Source organism: Neopsephotus bourkii, unplaced genomic scaffold (assembly GCF_033783945.1).
Source record: "Neopsephotus bourkii isolate Nb327-2 ecotype Australia unplaced genomic scaffold, CSIRO-AGI_Nbou_v1 NB_1767, whole genome shotgun sequence".
In the NCBI taxonomy this organism is placed as follows: domain Eukaryota; kingdom Metazoa; phylum Chordata; class Aves; order Psittaciformes; family Psittacidae; genus Neopsephotus; species Neopsephotus bourkii.
Window position 1 is genome coordinate 559,116 of NW_026902241.1, and position 21,035 is coordinate 580,150.

The following is a 21,035-nucleotide window of genomic DNA, read 5'->3' on the forward strand; positions in this document are numbered from 1 at the left end:
ATTCAGTCAGCAAAAGCAACACTCTTGCCTGCTACGCTACACAGTCCATGTATAGTCCAAGTACTTGTTCTAATTGTGCAAACACTGAATTGCTCCAAGTCACCAAAGTCAACTAATACCGTTTGTAAAGCCATCACTGCCCCAGTTCGGATGTTTAAAGTTGCCAGAAAAGAATGACTTTTGAAACTTTCCTTTGAAGCTGGCTGAAGAGCCGGGTGCACTGCAGGTCTCTCCATATTCATGTCTCTTCACAAAGGAGAGCTTGTCCAGATGCCAAGGGAAAGCACTGGGATGCTTCTCAAAGGGGAATTCAGCCGAAAAACAAAAAACTCCAACCTCTGCCCTAACTGGAGTGCTGGGAGGTTTGCCTGTTTTGCTGTGTTTTGTTTTATAATCGCTCCTTCAACAGATGGGCAGGAGTCACACGTTTTGTCAGAAAAGTTCACCCAACAGGACAGTCAAGCTTCCAGCAGCCCCTTGTATAGTACAGACAAAAGACTGTTTCTCCAAAACAGTCCCTGATCTTGGGGCAAGTCATTTTGACATTCGAATTCAAATGGTACCATGGTCAAGCTCAAGCATCTACAGCTCTGGAGGGTCCAGCTGGCTGCATTCTGAGCATATACCTCATCAACAGCTACAGGTCTGCTAGCACAGGAGGCTTGTGCTGCCCTCGTACTGCTGCAGCACACAGATTTTACTTCTGTTTTTCTGAAAAAGTTTTGGTCTTCAGAGTAATTTGAACGGCAAGGATGCATTCCTCTCATGACTATATTTTTGTGGTCACTCAAATACTGCCACTCACAGGTAATTTTAAAGGTGTTATAATTAACTTGATGGATTTAATTAATTTCCAGTGCTTTATTTAATTTGCAACATTACTGAATCAAGGAATACGTCTTAGCCATATGAAAGTAATGTGCTTAAATAGAAAGTTTAGGTAATAGGATTAGTTAATCGAGAGTTAGAGGCACCTGAAGGAACGGTTCCTCCATCAGTAACTGATGATAAACTGTTGGTTGTTCCCAGCCTTTCCATAGTGTCAGAGCCAGCACAAGAGCTAACTCTTACATGGGGATCTTTTCAGTCAGACCAGGAAGCCTCATAGGTGTGCAGCTCTTCCAGGGAGGTAGATGGAAGGGGTGAGTGGGGCAGAAGGGGAAGACAGGACTGCCCCTTGTGAGTAGGCGCACAGCCTTAAATAGCTCAGACTGATCAGGAAAACGCACCGAGATGCTCTTGTCTGCCCTCACTCATGCTGAAACACTCTGGTGTGGACTTTACAGCAGTCAGCACTCTGCCATCCATAAGTAACTACATAAGAAGCAGGATAACAGGGATGCTGTACTAAGAGGTTCCAAAGGTTAGGGATGCTCTGTTTGCTATGAGCTAATTATAGCATCAGCACCATGCCTGAAAACCCTGCCTACAACGCAGCATGGCTAGGGCAGCCTCGTGAGGACCACATTAATATTTGAAATGCAGTCTTTGCTCACACAAACTTAATTGCTACATGAATAACATTTTTTATAGTTTAAAATTTTATCTTTGAAGAAGGAGGAGGAAGGAAAAAGAGTCTAATTGGGTTTTAAATTCTGATGTACGTATATTCAGCACAATGTATGACACACACAGCAAATCAAAGCCAGCTTAGACTCAGCTTTTTCCTCCCATACCTTACCAGGATTACTAATTAATAGAAACCAGATGTCAAGTACTTTAGTATGGCCTTAAATCCAGGATGTGAAGAGCCTGATCTCCTTATTGCCCTGGGGCCTCATGTGCAAATTGAATTTAAGCATCACTACTGATTTGCTAACATTTTCTACCCCTCTGCCTACTGACCTGTGTAAAGATTGATACAAAGGAGAACAATGTCCAAAGGTACAAACGCCTTTATCTAACATTTTTTGCCAAACCTTTTTCTAAACAGTGATCAGCAATAAGTGGAACTCCAATCAAAGACTGGCAGATACAACATAAAAATAGAGAAAATGATGAGAAATAAAATTCTGAATTTAGATCTTTATTATACAGGCCCAAAGCTGTGGTCACCATGCAGTTACACTGTAATGGGTACGATCTTGCTGAAAGGATCTCACTAAACAAATGTAAAGAGACCACAGACTACAGCATTCCAAGTAACTGGCACTTTAATTTTTAAAAGAGCAAAAATAAATAAAGGAATGGCAAGGATGTACTTTTCACATATGGTGGGGCATATACATATTCTTTCTTTCCTATAGCTATTCAAGAGAAAAAATTAGCAAACACTGCCTGAAAATGCAGACCTTTCATGTGAGGTCTCAGCTAACTTAGCTGTTTCTTTCCCCTTGGCTATTAGATCAAACACACATTTGGATAGATGCATATGCCAAAAAAGAAATGCAATGTAATTTTTTTGTATTTCATTCCTACTTCCTGTCCTCTCCTCCTCCTCTCAGGACACCAGCAGGAAGTAATTGCAAACATCTAGTATAATAAAAGCCCTGGGACTTTTCCCGCCTAGTTTTTCATGGTACTCTCATAATTTAAGGATTCATCACAAATCTGAAAAGGTTCAGGTGTCTCACAGGGAATTCATCACCTCTGGAGTACAGATAGCCACAGTGAAGAGTTGCACGTAGACTGCACACTTAGTGTTATGTAAAAGTGGTTCTCTTTAAAAAAAACAAAACATTTCTTAAAATTTGTAGATTAAAACAAAGCATGTCTTATTCCCTACAGGATTTTCTTGTAACCTGTTCTTCAATTACTTGCACTAGGAGATGCTACAAACGATATTAGTCACAAGATAGAGCTCACTGTCATCTTCTGGTCCAGCAGAAGAACCTGTCCCTCCGATGGATGCAAAACTGTTCATCTGAGCAGATCATCCTCAACAGCAGAAATATGGTCTAGAAACTCACAGAGTTTATGGTTTTAATTTATAAAATTAAACCTGCCCCAGACAGGTAATACTGATATGTATGTTTGCCATCCCTGGGTTCTGTCAGAAACGGGGTACTGAGGTGCTCAGAGCCGTCTCAGTCTGCAGCGCTGGGATCCTTCTGGCACTTCAGACCCAAGATGCGATGTGATGCATGCTAGAACATGGGCGCACTTCTCACTTAACTCTGCAGGGCCCCGGACCTGGTAAGCTGCCAGAACCTCCTTCATCTTGCCTGTTGACAAAAGGAACAATAACTAGTCATCACTGGTTGCTGGAGCGCAATTCCAATTTTTAAAATGCCCTGTAAATGAGATGAGACTTTCTTCTTTTTCTTTTTTTATCAGGCAATAGCAAATGTTTCTTAAATAACAGAGCTGGGATAAAGTTTACAGTCTCTCTGTTAGCCACAGGATGCTTACGAGGGAGAAAGGTGTCTTACACTGCATAGTTCCTAAAATATTATCCAGGATTAAACATACCATTATTTTAAACTATTACTAATTTTCCCTTTCAGTGCCCAATAGCTTAGTACTTTAAAATCTTAATTAAAATATTATCTCTGTAAAGCATAATTTTGTATAGCAGATTTTCCGGCTAAAATTTCTGTACTGTCTCTCATACACTGCACACATGATACAGCATAAGCAATTTAGAGGATTAATAAACAATTAACAAGAAAGAATCGAACAGAATAATACGCAGTTTATGCAAGTTTGGTGTCTCTCTAACACACATTGGCTATGTCCATTATGTATTGACAGCAACTATTAATTCTAACAGCTATAAATCCTCTGTAAATGACTCACTGAATGGGCTTTGCTGAACCCAGGGAAATGTACTCTGATTTCCTGCCAGTTACAATTTTCCCAGAGAGTGAAAGTTCAAGCACTTTGTTTCTCAAAAAAACACTTTCTTTTTTAGTATCACAGACTAAAGGAAAAAGGTAAGACCAAGAATATGCCCCCAGTATATGTTTTCTGCAGAACAGGTAGAAGGAGAGGCAGAGGTAACTTTGGATGGTAATTCACCCACTCCTTAGTTAATCTCTAAAAGGTGTCAATCTGTTTTTTTCCATGGACTGTAAACAGACTAAAGACCAAATTCTCTCATGGCTAGCAGTGAGTGCTTTCTATCCTACCACAGGTATCTAACTATGTTCACCTATATATTTCACAAAGACTATTCACAAAGCCATCAGACCATAGTAATTTTCAATCTATACTAACATGGGCAAAAAAATAGAAAAAGTATAATTGCTTCAATCTAATGTAAATACAGACACCATGCAATAAATTCCTGAACTAAAGTTTTTTGTTATAGACCCTGAGATTTTGTGGAGATATCCACATTTAACAATAATTTGCATGTATAATTATTATCCTTATCACATAGGTAGAAAGCACTAAAGGAATAGAGCTAGCAGGTGATTTGAGAGATTGCTTTGCCCGTTCCTGATCTATGCTATGCCTGCTGATGTTTGTCTAACCTATAAAAATAGGTTAGGAAAACATCTAACCTAAAAAACATCTGCAAGGCGAAAGATTCCATTAACTTCTCCTACACAACCTATTCCAGAGCTCCACTTTTCCTTGCCAGTTTCATTTTCCCCTGATGCTTAAACTAAATCATCCCTGTTGAGATCTAAGCCTATTATTGCTTTTCTGTACAGAGAGCATACAGGACAGCTAAATCCCTTCCTCTTTAGAGTCACCCCATTGTTATATGAAAGTGGCTATCCTGTCTTCCTTTCCTCCCCTCATCTCTAGACTAAACAACCCTTCAACCTTTCCTTGAAGGCCCATGTGGTTTAGATCTTTAGCCCAGTTTGCTCTCTTGCTGGATCCCATATGAGATGCAGTTTCCGCAAGTGGGTAAATCTCTGCCACTGAGGCCTTATCAGTGCCGAGTAGAGCAAAATAATTACATTTTATGCGTTATTACTCCCCTTTCTATAACTCACATTAGCACTGGCCCTGTTTGCAGTAGCACAACATCACTGGTGCATGTTCAGTTTGGAATCATTATGATAGATGCATTTTCTGCAGAATGGGTGCTTGGGCAGCTGTTTTCCATCTGCATTTATGTGCAGCTGATTACATTGAGCCATATGTACAATTCTCCATTTGCTCTAATGTAACTGCTGGAAACCTGATATTTTCTAGGCTACTCTGCTACTTTTATCAAGGTAATTTTCAATTGCCTTGCTTCCAACAGGCATGTTCTGATCTATTAATTTATTAAGCGTAATTCCTAACCTTTCATCCAAGCTGTCAGAAAGAATACTGAATAGTACCAGAACAAGGAAAAAAACTTGCAGAACTGCACTTAATGGTACATCATTGAGAACTACTTTCTGCGTATGGTTTCCAAATCATTTATGCACTCACGTTAGAATAATTTATTCTAGCCCAGCTTCCCTAGCATACATGAGAATAATAACAACCAAAATATTTTGCCATACAGTCTTGTTCAAATACAGCAGATAATATTAGTAAATCTTTTGAAATGAAGTATCACGTACACTTTGAAAATGAAAGCATTATGAAGAAAAGATTAAAAGTGAGAATGCAGTCTTGCTGACAACTGATTTTACATCCATGTAGCTACTTTCATTAAGTATGTGCTCTACTGGAATATTGTTCAATTTAGGCTTAATGGAAGTCTTTCATAGCCTTTTTAAACTGAGTTTTGCTCAGTGGAAACCTCCACTGAGAGAGCAACAAAGACATACCCTACAATATCTCCTTTGGAAATAAATCAGTTGTACAGCTTCATAAAACTCCAAGCTGCAAAATTACTGTTTACTATTTATTTTGCATAAGTTCTTGATCAGAAACATACTGAAAGAGAATGGCTAACACCAACAGGACTTCCTGAGGTGGAGAGAGCCCCCCGTTCTTCCCAGTGATGTACAATACTGTATTTTGAAGGCCAGCAGAAATTGAAATACAAACTAATCAGTAAATACAACACAAAGCACACTTTCAATTAACAATAAATCCGATTTGGTTTGATACTTGGGGCTATATCCCATTGGTTTTCAAGTGAAGAGACTAACTTTCCTCTGAAAAACACATGAATACAGACAGACAGCAGCATAAAGAATACACACAGATATTTTCTACTTTCTCCAGTGGAAAAGAAGGAAACAGGAGAAGGAAGGATGAGCAAGCCAGCCTGACCCTGGACCACTCATAATGTACAGCCCACTGTCTAGCTGCTGAGGCAGAGAAGGATTCCCACAAAAACTCACTTGTTACAGGAAGTCAAAAGTCCTGAGGCTGAGATAAACCAGATGTCTGTGCCCCTCCAAGAACAGCTCTAGGGATTTTAAATTATAAAGATTTAAGAGACTTCTCCAAGAATTGTAGACAACCAGATACCAAAATTACCTTTGTCTTTTTGTCAGTCAGGGCTAGGATTTCCGACCTTTCCTGGGACTGAGACTTTTGCTAACAATGAAAGGGAAAGACAAACTGCTCAGTCAGAAACACACCTGAAAGAAAACCTAGGTAGTGGCTTGCTTGGGAGCAGAAAAGTGGATACCCTGTTGACATGGAAAGATGCATGTGTCATGGTGACTTTTCTCTTAAAAGACCATCATTGTTCTTTTTGTGATCCAGAAACAAAATCTGCTCAGCTTGCCCGAAGTTACTGGTGTGTTTCCCAACCCACAAACACAGATCTGAGGAAATCTGTCTGGGAAAAAGGGATTAAAAAGGGAGGAAAACCAGGAGAGCCACTGGCCTGTTGGCACCAGCTGGGTCCTGCCACCACAGTGGGATGGGTCTCACAGGCCCAAGGGTAGGCCAGGCTGAGTGCAGGCAAAGCTTGCGATGCACAAGGTAAAGCTGGGCACGTGGTGTCAGTGATGCCTCCCTTCTACAGGCAAAAGAGACAAAGCGGATGGGTTGATATTACTGTGACCTGAAACCATCTGGGCTGGAAATAAAGACAATGTCTCTACAGTAATTTTACAGTGTTCCAAGCCCCTTGTATAATCCTGCTGCATGGTTTTGAAATGTTCAGTGCCTTTTTTTCCAGAGCTACTGCTGCTTTTCCACAGGGCTGAAGTTGCACACAGAGATGCAGCTCCAATCTGCACAAAATCTTTTTTTAAGCCTCACACAGCATGCAGGGGAGCCGCTCCAGTCTTCCTGGAACAGCAGGAGGGGATACACTCATCTCACCTGAGCTGGGTACCCAAGGATGGGACTCAGTTATCTATGCTTAGGTGTCTATTGCTTTTTCAGATTCCCTAAAGGTTTCCTTCCTCGTTAGCATGGGAACCATCAGGATATCTTTAGTGGCACTACATACTACCGTTTAGGCAAGCAAACCCACGATAAATGTCACATGCCCAGACAGTTATCTGGAGCCAGTCAGTGATAGGAGGAAAATTTGTCCCACGCTCACCTAAGTGTCTAAAACACAGCTGGGAGACATGTGTGGGTGTCCCACCCCCATTACATAGCACTTGCTCTGCCAGAGACAAAACAGTCAGCTTCGCAGTGTAAATGTTTTGCAAGGGTAAAGTGAAGTGAGATGAATCCCACGCATTTTCTTCAAAAGCAGAAATAGGAATCTGTATATAAAACAGTGTGACATTAGAGTGGTGATTGATAGGGGGAAAATTAGTAACGCTCAGTGTAATTAAGGCTGAAGTTACCAGATAGAGATTAATAGCAATTGCAAAACTTTTCCTGATGTTAGCAAGCAGCATAAAACCTACATAATTTAAATGATTTTAAATTTTAATGAAAGTTTACAGGTAGAGAGTAGACTATTGATACTGAAATACCTTGATTTGTTTGTTCCTTGAAGGCAAATGTCTTAGACTTTCCAATAAGGAAATGGTGATGACTGTATATACTTGAGTTGAATTATGATACCCCTGTGCTTGATGTTAGAAAAATCTCTTTTAAGGTAATAAATAATGTGATGCTATGTATTTTGGTGTCATAAGTAAATAGGTAGCAGGAAACCTGAAAATTATGATAGTGTTTTATATGATTCAATCTAAGTTTGTTTTGGGGAAAAGAAATGAAGAGTAATGGTCAGTATCTGAATTACTGTATTATTTGTGTTCCTGTATACAAAAAGATTCTTAAATTTTTTTTTTTTTTAAACAAAGTAACAGGCAAACATTAAGCAGAAGTATTAGACTGTATCTCAGTCTTGACATCATAAAGATGTCAAGAATATAAGGAAAAAGGGAATCTACAATGTACTAAATTCAAATTACACTTAATTACAATGGGTAACAAGATCTCTAAATTTTTAAAGAATTTATTGATATATTTTAAAAACAACAAGGTTCTGCCAGTTTAATAATCACACAAAACAGTTTAAAATATGAGAAGACCCTAGACTAGACAGAAAAGCAGTGTATACTATTCTTTATAACAATTTGAAACCATTAGAAGTCCTATACAACATTATTTTAGAATCTGGTTAACTTTTAAAGCTTTTCTGCACTGAATATGGTGGTGCATGTAGTACCAGTTAGAAATGAATAGTCCAGTGGCACACTGCATTCTCTATTTAAGACCCAATTAGGGTACCAAGTGATAATCCAGTTGCCAGTTCTCCAAAATACAGGGCAGGATCTGGAAGCTCTTCGTGGGAGTGGGTGAATTCTATGATGGAGGAGGGATTTCACAGCCTTGCAGTAGTTTCCCTGGTGTCTGACTGGAAATGCATGTACTGCACTGCACAAGCCAACAACTGTAGCCACCTCTGACCTCTTCACTTTCTACCCCTCCTTTCAGATAATGTATGCCTGGCTTTTTTCAGTCCATACATATCTTCCTTCAGCAAGAATTCTGTAATCCAGACTATATACTCATTGCAGCTGTGTGAACTCTGGCCAAACTCAGTCCTTGGCTTTATAAAATCCAGCGCTGTCAACTCTGGAGAGTTATAAGCTCCATGATGTGATGTTTTTCTGCAAAGCTGCTCCTTCTGAAGACAGCTGCTTATGTGAGAATCTGAGTTTTCATATTTTAGTTTATTTGCACAGAAAAGGTAGAGATAGGCTCAGAAGAGGCTGAGGAAAATAGAAGGCAAAATAAGAGGGATTTCCAGAGCCTTACTTTTGAGATTTCAAGATTTTAAAGTCAGCCTCATGATTTTTGAAGCCACCATTTCTGAATGTTTGACATTTGCAAGACAACAAACACGCAAGTTTGCTGTCTTTGAGCTTTGCAGGCTGCTACGCCACAAGGGAGACAAAGATATATGTTCATTTGGGGGTATGTCTACATAGTTAACGTGACTGAATCTTGACCACGAGCCAGCTCTTGACATACTTGCTAGAACACTTCATCTACATTCAAGCCAAACAGTACTCATCAGGGTGGCTATAGTATGGCAGAGGGTGTGAGATGGAAACCTCAAACACTTCAGGGTGCTAATGAAGAACAGCCTTAATCGCTCCTCAGCTGGGATTGACTGTGGGAATGCTTCTGGTTTGCTTCAAAACAAAGGCACATCCAATAAACACAGCATGGCCAGTTCAAGCGAACCCTTTTGTGCTGTGCTGAAGCATTGAGGGATGGGTTCACAGTGTTGGGTGGTGCCGGGAGCTGGTGTGCATGGTGAGAGCAACCCCACCACACAGTCACATGGCCCCTGGGAGAGCCAGGAGCCTACAGAACAACTGTTCCCATGCTGCATCAGTCCTGCAGGATAAGCCTCGGCATAACCTGGACCTCCATCACCTTGCAGGATCCAGGGCAGCCTATGGGTGGCTGTGATTGATTTAGGGAGCTGTTTGCTGCCAAAGTCCAAGTAAAGGTAGTCTGCCCCAAACTCTGCTTTCCTCTGGTGTAAGCCAGCAGGTAGAGAGGGGTGCTCACCACCGGCACCTCTCTCAGCCAACAGACAGATTGGGTGCTGCTGCCTTCTAGCTGAGGGGCTGATGCATTCCCGCAACTGGTCACACTGGACAAGGTAGACAAAAAGTCATCATGCAGTCACTGAATATCAGCTGGGGTCAGCTAACAAATTGTCTGGCAGTAGCACAGAGCAGCTCCTTGTACTGTCTCAAAGGAGTAACTGATGGGCTTCCAATAACATGGAGAAAGCAAGCTGAAAACGAAATCAGCATGCCTACCCTGAAATGGACTTGAAGCATCTTACACCTCTCTCAGCATTTGTCACGGCTACATCATACCGCTGGCTTGTCGAGATCCTGAGACAAACAACCAACATAGATTTTAATTCTCTCTCACAGCGGAAGTGTTTTCTTCCTTTTTTTACTGTTGTGTCCCACCTCACTGAATACTTATAACTGTCTGGTTCCCAAAACTGTCCACAGTCCTTTGCTATGTGGAATGGGAGGGGTACAAAGGAGGGGAACAGGAGACAGAAATTTCTCAGTGTGCAGGCTCCTCTTAATCCTTTAAATTAACTGATCAAGCTCTATCCTAAAAGTTGTCTGAGTTGGTTTTTTTCCTATCATCTTTTTGCTTATTGTTCCAGAAATTCATTGCTCTGATGGCTAGAATCTTTTTTTCCTAATTTGCAGCTGATATTTATTCATGACCAATTTATAACCCTGAGGTTTGTGTCTTCAATTAGCAGATTTTCTGGTTTTTAATGGTGCGCACTACTTGAAGGCTACTGCCATAAAAGTAAATAAAAAAATGTTTCTATAAATACACCAGCAATGAAAAGAGGGCTAAGAAAAATCTCAGTCCTTTACTGGATGTGGGAGGAAACATAGTGACAAAGGTTGAGAAAAAGGCTGAGGTACTTTTCCAAGGGGAAATCATCACCAATCCGCTACAGCACTTAAGACACAAACAAGTCTGTGGGGCTGGATGGGATTCACCCAACGGTACTGAGGGAGCAGAAGGGCTCACCAAGCCATTTTCAATCATTTATCAGCAGTCCTGGCTAACGGAGGAGGTTCCCAGTGCACTGGAGGTTAGCAAATGTGACACCCATCTATCAGAAAGGCCAGAAGGAAGATCTGGGCAGCTACAGGCCTGTCAGACTGACCTCGGTGATGGGGAAGGTTATGGAGTAGATCATCTTCAGTGCCATGACACAGGACAAGGAGTTGATCAGGCCCAGTCAGCATGGACTTATGAAGGGCAGGTCCTGCTTGACCAACCTGATCTTCTCTATGACCTGCTTAGTGGATGAGGAAAAGGCAGTTGCCTCCTAGGGTTTTACCAGTCTGCAGAATGAATGTGTTTACTGTGCCTATGTGCCTGTCTGCTGTCTAAGTTATGTCGTCTGCCTGGCCTTAGCCACACAATGGAGACCATCAGCTTCCTTCCCAGGTGTCCTTTGCAGTTCCCACTCTGCAGCAGCAATACCATTCCCGGTAGCTGTAGTGTAGGAATTGCATCCTTGATGAATTATAAATGCACGAATAGCCATGAAAGGTGAACCTTGCAGCACAGAGCTTCTCTTTAAGATCATGAAAACTGCTTAAAAATTCTAGTCTACATTTAAATGTAATTATCTACATTTAGCTTTAATTAATGTCCTAAATAGCTTTATTTTAGGCGCAAGTTATGACCCGTCATTACTTGTGGTTTCTCTGTGACCTTAGCTACTATTGATCACAAAACCAATAATCCCATTGCTGACTCTCTCTTGTCAGGCCTGGCACTAAAAATATTTTGTCACTTTTAAAATTTATAAATTATGTAAACAGAATGCCTCTTTCTCCCATACTCCTGTTATTCTGTCTCATATAAATGTCTCTGTATTGATGGTAGATCCATCCAGCATTAAATAAGCAAAAGATACTCCTCCTGTAGGTAATTTTCTTGCAGATCATTAACTGTATTTCCTAGTCAGCTGTCTCTCTGCAAATTCTAAAACCACTGATTGAACCTATATTGGTGTTACCAAATACCACAACATATAAAAAATGCCTGAGATAATCATTATGGGATGACGCAGCTTCAGGGCACAGGCCAGGCTCTAGCACCTGTTGAAGACTATTGGCTGCTATTATGCCAGCTATAGTCTCCCGGCAACTTATTATTAAGTCCATACTGGAAGTTTAACTGGATGAACTGTTCAATAAATTTTGTTTACATTCACTCATATAACATTTTAGACATGTCAGAATACCTAAATCTAGCTCTTAAAAAAAATAATAGAAAGCTTTAATAGCCTTCTTAATGAAAAACAACTGAATTAGTTCTGTACAAATAATTATAATAACTAGCACACTACCTGAATAAGCAGTATTATTCACACTACTGCAAGAACCAAAAGGAACCTTAATGGAGAAGACAAGAGAATTTAGTATTTTACCAGTTACTGGGCACATCTTTCTTCTAAAATACAGACCCAGGCACAGAAACATCTCCATCACCACTATTCTTCTCCATTAACACTGATGAACAAAGGCTTCAACCTGTTTTTAAAAGATGGCAGATGCATTTGCTTGATAACCACTGCTTTTAAAATGATCCCTTTTGCACATGCTCACTACTGAAACTGTGGGATTTAGTTTTGGGCATTCAACATTAGGCCCCTAAATGTCTTAAGCTTTTCCAAATATACTGTTGTCAGTAGATACTATTTTTCCAAGAAACGGGAAAATTAAAATAAAATTCATTCAGTTGTGCAGAGACAGTTTTGGGTTGGGTTTTTTTTCCCTAAAAAGACAGTCAGTAAAACTAAGGTCTTTGTTCCACCCAATCTACAGAAAGTTATCCATCAGCTCCAGTCAGCAGAGGAATGCAGCCTGCTCTGGATGCCAAGGATCTCCAGAGAGCAACATAGCCAAATTCATAGCATTCCTGTTCTCCAAAGGATTTAAACCAGAAATATTCTTGCTAATTACTATAATTTTTCTTACTGTAACTAACACCACCATTTCTGAAGGGACCTGACATTATACAAAGCAAGAAAATACAGTAACAAGTTGTTTGAGGCAGAGGAAGATAAAGAAATTTCAGAGGATAGCTGTTTTCTAATCAGATTAAGCTGTCACTAACCTTAAATTAAAAAATAATCTGAAGACACTTAGCTTTACCTTGAAGACATACTCTATTTCTTCTTTTGAACAAAATTCATCACAAAGGAAAATTCCTTTGCTGTAAGAAAAGCTTTTAGTAAATAAAGCATAGTAATAAAAGGTATTTAAAATGTAATAAAAAGAACAATCTGAATGCCAAATTGGCATTAAAACAAACAAACAAACCCCAGAAGTAAAAAAAGTAATTATTAACTGTTAGGTCATGCTCTTTGGTTCATATCACTAAGAGAAAAATCTTGCTATCAGTATTTCATTAGTAATTCTGCTATTATAAAATGAACCAACGTTTTTTTTTCTCCAACTGTAGAACATGTTTCTGCAGTGATATCAATAGTTGGAAAAACATCTGTACTGCAGAGAACAAATGCATCTGACCAGAAGTAAATATGTACAATGTAATGGAGATAACTGAGTAAGAAGGCTTGATCAATCCAAAGAAAACTTCATCCCCATAGCTATTTCAATTAGCGAATTCCTACATATGTGGGCATAAGATTGTCAAAATATAACACGTAAATTATATACTTACTGTATTTCTTAAACAGTTTCAGCCTAGGAAAATTGAGTCTGGTGCCTTTAAATGCAGCTTCTTTGGAGATTCCTAAGAATGTAGAGGACTTTCCAAAAATGCCCTTTGTAAAGGTTTTTGGGCTTTTTGTTTTTGTTTTTTTTTTTTCTGTGAGTGCAGTGCTGCCAAATATTTTTACCACTAAAGAAATGCTATTTCAGCTGCTTTTGAGCAGAGAAATAGTGGTAGCTAATGGCCTATTCACTTAATCATAGTTATTCACTCCCTGGAAATGCCTTAGAATATAATAAACGTTTTGTTTTCTTTGTGATGCTTAAATTACAGGCATTATATAATACCCATGATATATAACCCATCAGTATGAATCCAAACTGTATCCAAAACCACTCCCTTAAAATAATTCTAATATTTGGAGCCTCCAAAGAAAGAAAAATGCTGTTGTACCCACAGAGCTACTGAAATAGCACTGATAGCGGGGTAAGAAGTGGCTGTACAGTTATGTTTGAACTAAAATGTAGCTATTTGACATCCATTTACAGAGGTCCGAAATAAATAACACAAAACATTTTTTTAAATAAAGAAAACAAGAAACATGCTCAAGTAGCTAAACCACACACACACAGTTTTTGTCCAAAAGGCTGCAGATTCAGGGTTGCAGTCCAGCCCACAAGACAGAAGACAACCATAAAGTTTTCACTCTGAGACCAATGCTCACACTGGGTGTTCTCCAGCATAGGATTTACCATGTCCACCTCTTTTTTTACATTCATATAGGTTGTAGAAGTCCCTGTCAGCCTTAGCTTTGCTTTCTTTGCTGCTAAGCGAAGATTGCATTTATTATACTACATGTTGACTGCCTGTTGCACGGGTAAGGTCATAGCTGGTTATTCATCTCTTTGTGGTTGCCATTATACTGACAAGGCAGAGAATCCACATTTCCTTGGGAATTTTCTTCAAGATGCATTTTAAAAAGCTGCAGAATATGTTTTAAAACAATATTAGTCTTCCAAGGCTGTGGTTTTTAGTTGCAATTGCTTTGCAGAAAGGATTAGATTACTAGCTCATGAAAACATTCCCCTGGCTACTTCTAGGAGTGAAGACAACCTCTGAAACAGACTTCTATTGGCTTCCTGCATGGAAGAACTCCTCCATGAAAGCACATAAAAACTCAAAAGGCTTTCAGAATTAGAATACAGACAAAATTTGGTATCAAACACCTCTTTTATTTCTCCTGGAGAAAAATATATTCAGTTATTTGCTGAACAAGTAATCTGCCAGGCCATAAAGAGATAAAAGACACTACACAGGTGGTGGCATTCTAGCTTTAACTTTAGTTTTGTAGAAGAACTGTTAAGAATTTAGTGATGAAAAGAAAATAAAATGAAAGTGATTATAAAAAGAGAGATCTCAGGAGTCCTAGGAAAGAAACAGCAGACAAATGCTAGGGGAATGAAGTCACAGCAGCTCCAGGGACTAATCCAAGATACCTCCAGGCAAAGGTGATCCAGGGGGGAAAGAGTTCAGATGAGAGGACAAATCTACAGAAAGGCAGCACTAAAGGGCACAGCAGCAAATTAACCCAGTGCAGAATAAGCAAGCAGTATACTATGTCAGGAGATACTAAATTATCTTAAAGCCCCAAAGGAGTAATTTAAAAGGTATCAGTAGGCACACATGGCTTAGTATGTTGGGAGAACTACAAAGAATTCACCATGCAAATACACAGGGAAAAGAACAAGTGTGAAATCTAAGGAAAAAAACCTACAAATATGTCATAAAAAGAAATGCAACATAGAACCACCTTACTAGCTCAGAATAAGCCCTGAGAGAACATTGCTGCTGTCACCTGGAGCTCTGCACAGGCTTATTTAGCATCTGAGTGTTGCCTTTGACGGCTGAAATGTCAGTTACCTCCAGGCATCATGTGCCGGCACAGTGATGAGCAGAGAAAAGTTTGACTACATCCTACAACATAACTGCTGCTTGCTCATCAGAGAGGTGAGCAACAGGGCACAACCAGACCTTTCATTGGGTTTCTCAAAACAAGCTAGCTGTAATTCTGGTGCCTGTGTATCTGAGGATCTGGTACTTTGGTGACAAGAGAGATTTGTAAAATCTGATGTGATATAAAACTGTGAGGTTGCAAGCAGTTTACAAAAGTGCATTAGAATTCACCATAATCACAGTAATTTGGATGAATGTTCTGAAATTAATGCATTAGATCCACAAAGAGAAGTGCAAATTACCATAGAACGATAAATCAAGAGCACAAGTTTAGAAAGGAGACTTGCTAGGCAACTGCGCTGCAAAAAGGATCTGCAGGGGAGTTACAGTGGTCTATAAGTAAATTATAAATCAGGATGATATCCAGTTGCAGAAAAAGGCAGCCTGCTACGCATTCACAGTAATACTATAAGCAAATCAAGTAATTATTTTGCCCTACCAGCAGTGGCAAGGCCCTGAGTGCATTAATGCTGTGTCCAGCTCTGCCTGTGGGGCTGTCGAAGGAAGGAAACACTTGGAGGGAGTCCAGGTAAAACCCATAAAAAAAAATGTAACAGATGGAGAACAAGGGAGGGTTGAAAGAATTAGATTGTTTAGTCTAGAAAAAGTGGAGACATGATAACATATTTAAAATATGTAGAAGTTTGTTGTGAGAAGAGGAGAGTGACTAATTGTTATCCATGCTCATCATGCTAAAGACAAGACTTATTAATGCAGTTGAGAAGAGCTTTCTAGCACAGGGACAATCAGCCCAGCAGCAGGTTATCTTCAGGTATTACATGTAATGCTGTCACAGGAAGCAATGGGAGCAGTTAACACAAACACCTGTCAAGATGAGGAGAGGTATGCTTCATCCTCTCCAAAACTGGGTGAACAGCTCAGGTGATCCTGTGTGAGTTCCCATCCACCCTTACACCTCATGCTCAGCCACAGATACAAGGCACAGATCAGAGCTTTTATCAGAGACTAAATACCATGATATGCACAATTGTCATTTGCCTTGAGATGCTTGCCAGGAAGGATGGAGCCTGCAGGACAAGGGACAGACCTACCAAATCTGTTTAGCTAATTAATCCAATTGGCTAGAAGTACCAGAGAGCACCTGTTCAGTCACCACTACACGCTCTTTTACTTAACATGCTCGTACTCAACCATACCTTTATTTACTCTACCTTTGCTGCCAACAGCCCTTTTCACAGTCTTGTAAGGACTGATGCAGTACACACCACTGTGAGACCCATGGAGAAATGAGCTGAAGAGGCTTTAAAAGAAACAGGTAGGGCCAAGGCTGTAGTGATGCCTGGCAGGGACCAGGCTGGTAATGAAGGTGGTGAACTCGAGAAGGCAAATGGCAGGCAGAAGAAAAGGGGTGATGTGCCAAGAGCTTGTGCTGTAGAGGTTCCTGCTACAGAGGCACAGCCAGTAGCTGCTGGTGCTAAATCACTTTTGGGTTAGGGTGCGTAAACTGTTATGCTTCAGAAGGGTTCACTGCAGGCTGGGAAAAGATCAGAAACCTTAGTACAACAGGGAGAGGGGAGGACAGTGTTCATTTGGGGAACATCGGGGATGAGGCCCATGATTTTTGCCACCTTTAGAAGAGTCCGAGAAGTAAAGACCAGGGAAAACAGGGCATGAAAGGTCCTATCGCCTCACAGAAGGGTAACCCAAGTGTGCAGACCCTTGGAGTGGCCTCAACCTGTACACTGGTGGATTCACAACAAGTCTCTTACAACTAACATTAGCAATTTTTTTTTTGTTAAGTATAGAATTCAACTATGTTGACAGGGATTTTCTAAAACATACATGCAAGATGGCAAGTGGGGCTCATCGGTTCACAGAGGAAGAGGCTGCATGGCCAAGATGGCATTGTTGGGGTACCTGTGTAAGGGTACCTGCTGCCAAGTCCCTCTGTGGGCTTTTCCCCTATACTACACACACCCTGTGCCTGACTACAGCATGTTTGGTATAAAGCACCCTGCCTTGATTTGAAGCCTTCCCAATGAAGCAAATCCATTTTCTAAACTACAGTGTGAGCAACCAGAGTGCAGAGTGAAACACTTCCACTTCTCTTGTCAGTGTTTTAAACTTAAACAAAATTACCTAGAAAAACAAAATACTCCACACTGAAAGAAAAAAATAAATAAAATGGAGAGCAATGCAAACATAGCCAAATAGTCTGCTGCTACACTTGGTCACTTGTAAAGACTGGATAACATACTCCACACTGAAATTTTCTCCTTGCATGACAATGCAGACTACAGCTTTTACCCTGGGCAAATCAAATTCATTATGAGATACAAAAGGGAGAAAAAAAGATGCAATAAGAGGTCTTCTTTATGGAAGTTAATACCGTACTTCCCTCTAATCTCTGAAAAGCAAGGAAAAAGAAGGAATTTACAGAAAATCAGTAAACACAAAACTCTAACCATCACCATAAAAGCCCTATGTTATTCCTAGCTTCACTGGTTTGTTTTACAAATATTTTAGCATGAGAGCTTGAAAGATAAAACAGCCCATTTGTATAACTAGCCATGATTCAAAAACAATACAGCCTTTTTCAGCTTTGTACTTCAACTATTTCAAGTTAAAATCTTTGGACACAAAGTTAAGTACTGACTTAAGTGCCTTGAGAAATGAGATGATGGTGTGTGCAAGAGCTGAGTGGCTCTTGAACAAAAGGAACTTATGATCACAGGAAATATTACACTTTGTGGAAAGAGACAGGAAAATCCACCACGGAAGTCTATGTAAGTGCAGATCTGTAAGCACACACAGAATGCTTATTCTGTGATAACCTAATCCTAGATAGGCTGATTTCAGCACAACTACCAGGAACTATCAAATCTTTTGATTTAAAATCTTCTATACTTCCCAAGTGCAATTCCAGTGGGATTTACACTCACCTGCTGAAGAACAAAATTTGTGTCTTTGAAAACTTGTGCTTTTATCCTGTGCTCTGTATCACGCTCAGGATGAACAGATGCCTCAAATGACGGGAATGATGAACTTGTGTAACCTCTGAGACTGAAATTATTATTTTATCTTTAGTACTGAAGGCCAGATCACCATGCCTTGTAATTGATTACTTTTCATAGTTATACAACTATAAGCTAAAGAAACCTGATAAAGGTGGAAGTACTCATTTCCTGTGTTGAAAAATAGATTTTTCAAGAGCAAAGAATAAAATGGCACTTTCATATCCTGCAAAGCAAAAATAATCTATTATGGCACAGGAATCCTTCAGTGTCATGACACATTGATTTTTGGAGGCAAGTAGAATGCAACTTTACTTTGCAGAGCAACTTCTATACAAATCACAACTTTGAGTCTTTTGTGCAGTAATTCAACAATACAGTTTCAAAGGTCACAAAAATAAAAGGCAATAAGGAATCAAATTAAAGGTGTGTAGCTATTTACATCTATGTCCTGTCTGTCAAATAGAGACTTGAAAAGTGTTGTGAATTTCAGTCTGTTTAGAAGAGTCAAGCTAAATATTACACTGGACTAAAAGCTTTCACACACCAGGAAGACTGTAATTAAAACTTCAAGGATCTTGGTGACAAGATATTTACTCAGACAATACCTAGGCTTATGAACAGTCATTTGTAGGTATTAAAATATGGTTTAATACACATAAATAAAACATCACTGAAATGTGTCTCAATTGAAAACCTTGCAGCCTGGAAAACGTAACTGCTTTATAAAAATCTAATTAAAAGCAAAGGAAAGTATCGTATCTCACAGTGCTAATGAAAAATCTGCCTTCTGCTCCTACAAAAATGCACGGTGTTCCTGAAAGCAGATGGGAAGAAGGAGAATCTCAGGGAATAATTTGTTAATGATAATGCACACAGCATTTCAGAGGATTAAACTCCTTTATGGAAACACTTAGAAATTCACCAAAGTTAACTCCATCAAGCAAGAGCTCACAGGTGAGATGGTAGTTTCTGTGTACATTTCCCTAACTTTTAACACGAAACTTAGGGAAACCAACCCAGTTTCACAAAATTACTTTTTTTTTTTTTCCCCTTAGAGTAGCACTGCATGTGCTAGGTAGACAAGAATTCTTTCATTAGAAAAAACCCAGATAATCTCACAGGCTTATCTACCTTGAACCAAAATATCAGGAAAACAGAAACCTGGGAAACAGAACCATTAACTCAACAAAAGGACAAACAAGCGGTGTGTTTTAACATATTAGACTTTAGAACTTGCCACTGCTTTATCAGTCATGCTTACTCCAAGTAAGCGAACAATCATTTACATAAGTGCTGATTTTAAACTCATCTTTCCATTTTTTATAATGGGCATTTACATTATTTTCTGTTTCTCCATACTTGCCTTATTTACCCTTTTCCATGCAGGCCCTATTGCAACTATGCACTCACGCGCTTAAATTTAAGCACATAAGAAATTCCAGTTATTTTAATCAGAATAGTCACATTTTAAATGTGCTTTGCTGGATTAGTAAGCAGATTCTTAAATTTAACCATAAAAAGGAGTGGTTAAAACAAACAACATAATCAAGGGAGGAAGCAGGTCAATCTGCATTTCAAAGTAGACAAGAAATCAGAGACATTTATTATTAGGCAGGAGAGCTTTCAATTACACATCATATTTAAGTGAGAACTATTGCTTTCAGATGGTCACTACTGATGCACAAAGCAACCATGTAATCAATAGCTACCAAAACAACATCCATCCCATCCGCCACCAGCTTACACACAAGATAAAATGAAGAAACATACTATCTGCTCTGTAAAATGAACTGGTCATGAATTTTCTTGAATTCATTGACCTGTCCCCTGACAAGGAATTGTCTAATAATTATGAAACTATCTTTACTAGAGGAGAAACTAATCTAACCATAAATGCTTCACTTTAACTAATATTAGAGCAGTGTATTTTTTAATATTATTAACTTCATACATTCTTGAAATGATTATGGATAGGTACTGATCATGAGGTAGAGGTTACAGCTTGGCTTCAGCTCCCTGGCCATTTGAGGGGTGCCTTCCTCATCCTCTTGAGAGGCTGGCTGAGCAGGATGAGTGTCTGCCCCTGACAGCAGAGCTGATGGGCCTGTGCCCATCACTGCTACTGGAAATTACCGAGTACTTTAAGCAGGAATTTGAGAAACAGGTGAGGCAGACATCTCACCAGTCCAGGAACCTTGAGGAACCTCAAGTCTAGCATTGACAGTGGCAGTGCAAAACATGGAAAAAGTAAAATTACCTTCAGATAGACTGTTTAAGTTGAAATTATTTTAGTTTTATTTTTAAGCTATTTATAGCAGTAAAAAAAAAGTATTTTGATAATTTATTTAATCTTGTTTTCAATTTTTTCCTGTAGCAAGGTCTATTCTAACTAAAATAACCACCTAAACATACCAACTTGGAATTACATAGAGCTGTTATACTTTTTGCTGTGAGAATGTAATATATTGACATAAATTTGTTTAGCAATTATATTATTTAATACATATTCAGATCTTATTTTCTTACATCTAAGAGAACTATAAATATTATGTACCTTATTTTCAAGGTGATAAGTTT

General features: G+C 39.4%; 1 protein-coding gene across 2 annotated transcripts in view; it reads right to left on the bottom strand.

Annotated features, from left to right (window-relative positions):
* Window positions 1-2,010: 2,010 nt before the first annotated feature.
* The window catches only part of SCAF8 (SR-related CTD associated factor 8), a 95,561-nt gene continuing 76,536 nt past the window's right edge, over window positions 2,011-21,035 (bottom strand). For both annotated transcript variants that reach the window (XR_009729282.1, XM_061378586.1), the window contains one exon: window positions 2,011-3,164. The gene's annotated coding sequence lies outside the window, so the exon portion shown is untranslated. The remainder of the gene's footprint in view (window positions 3,165-21,035) is intronic.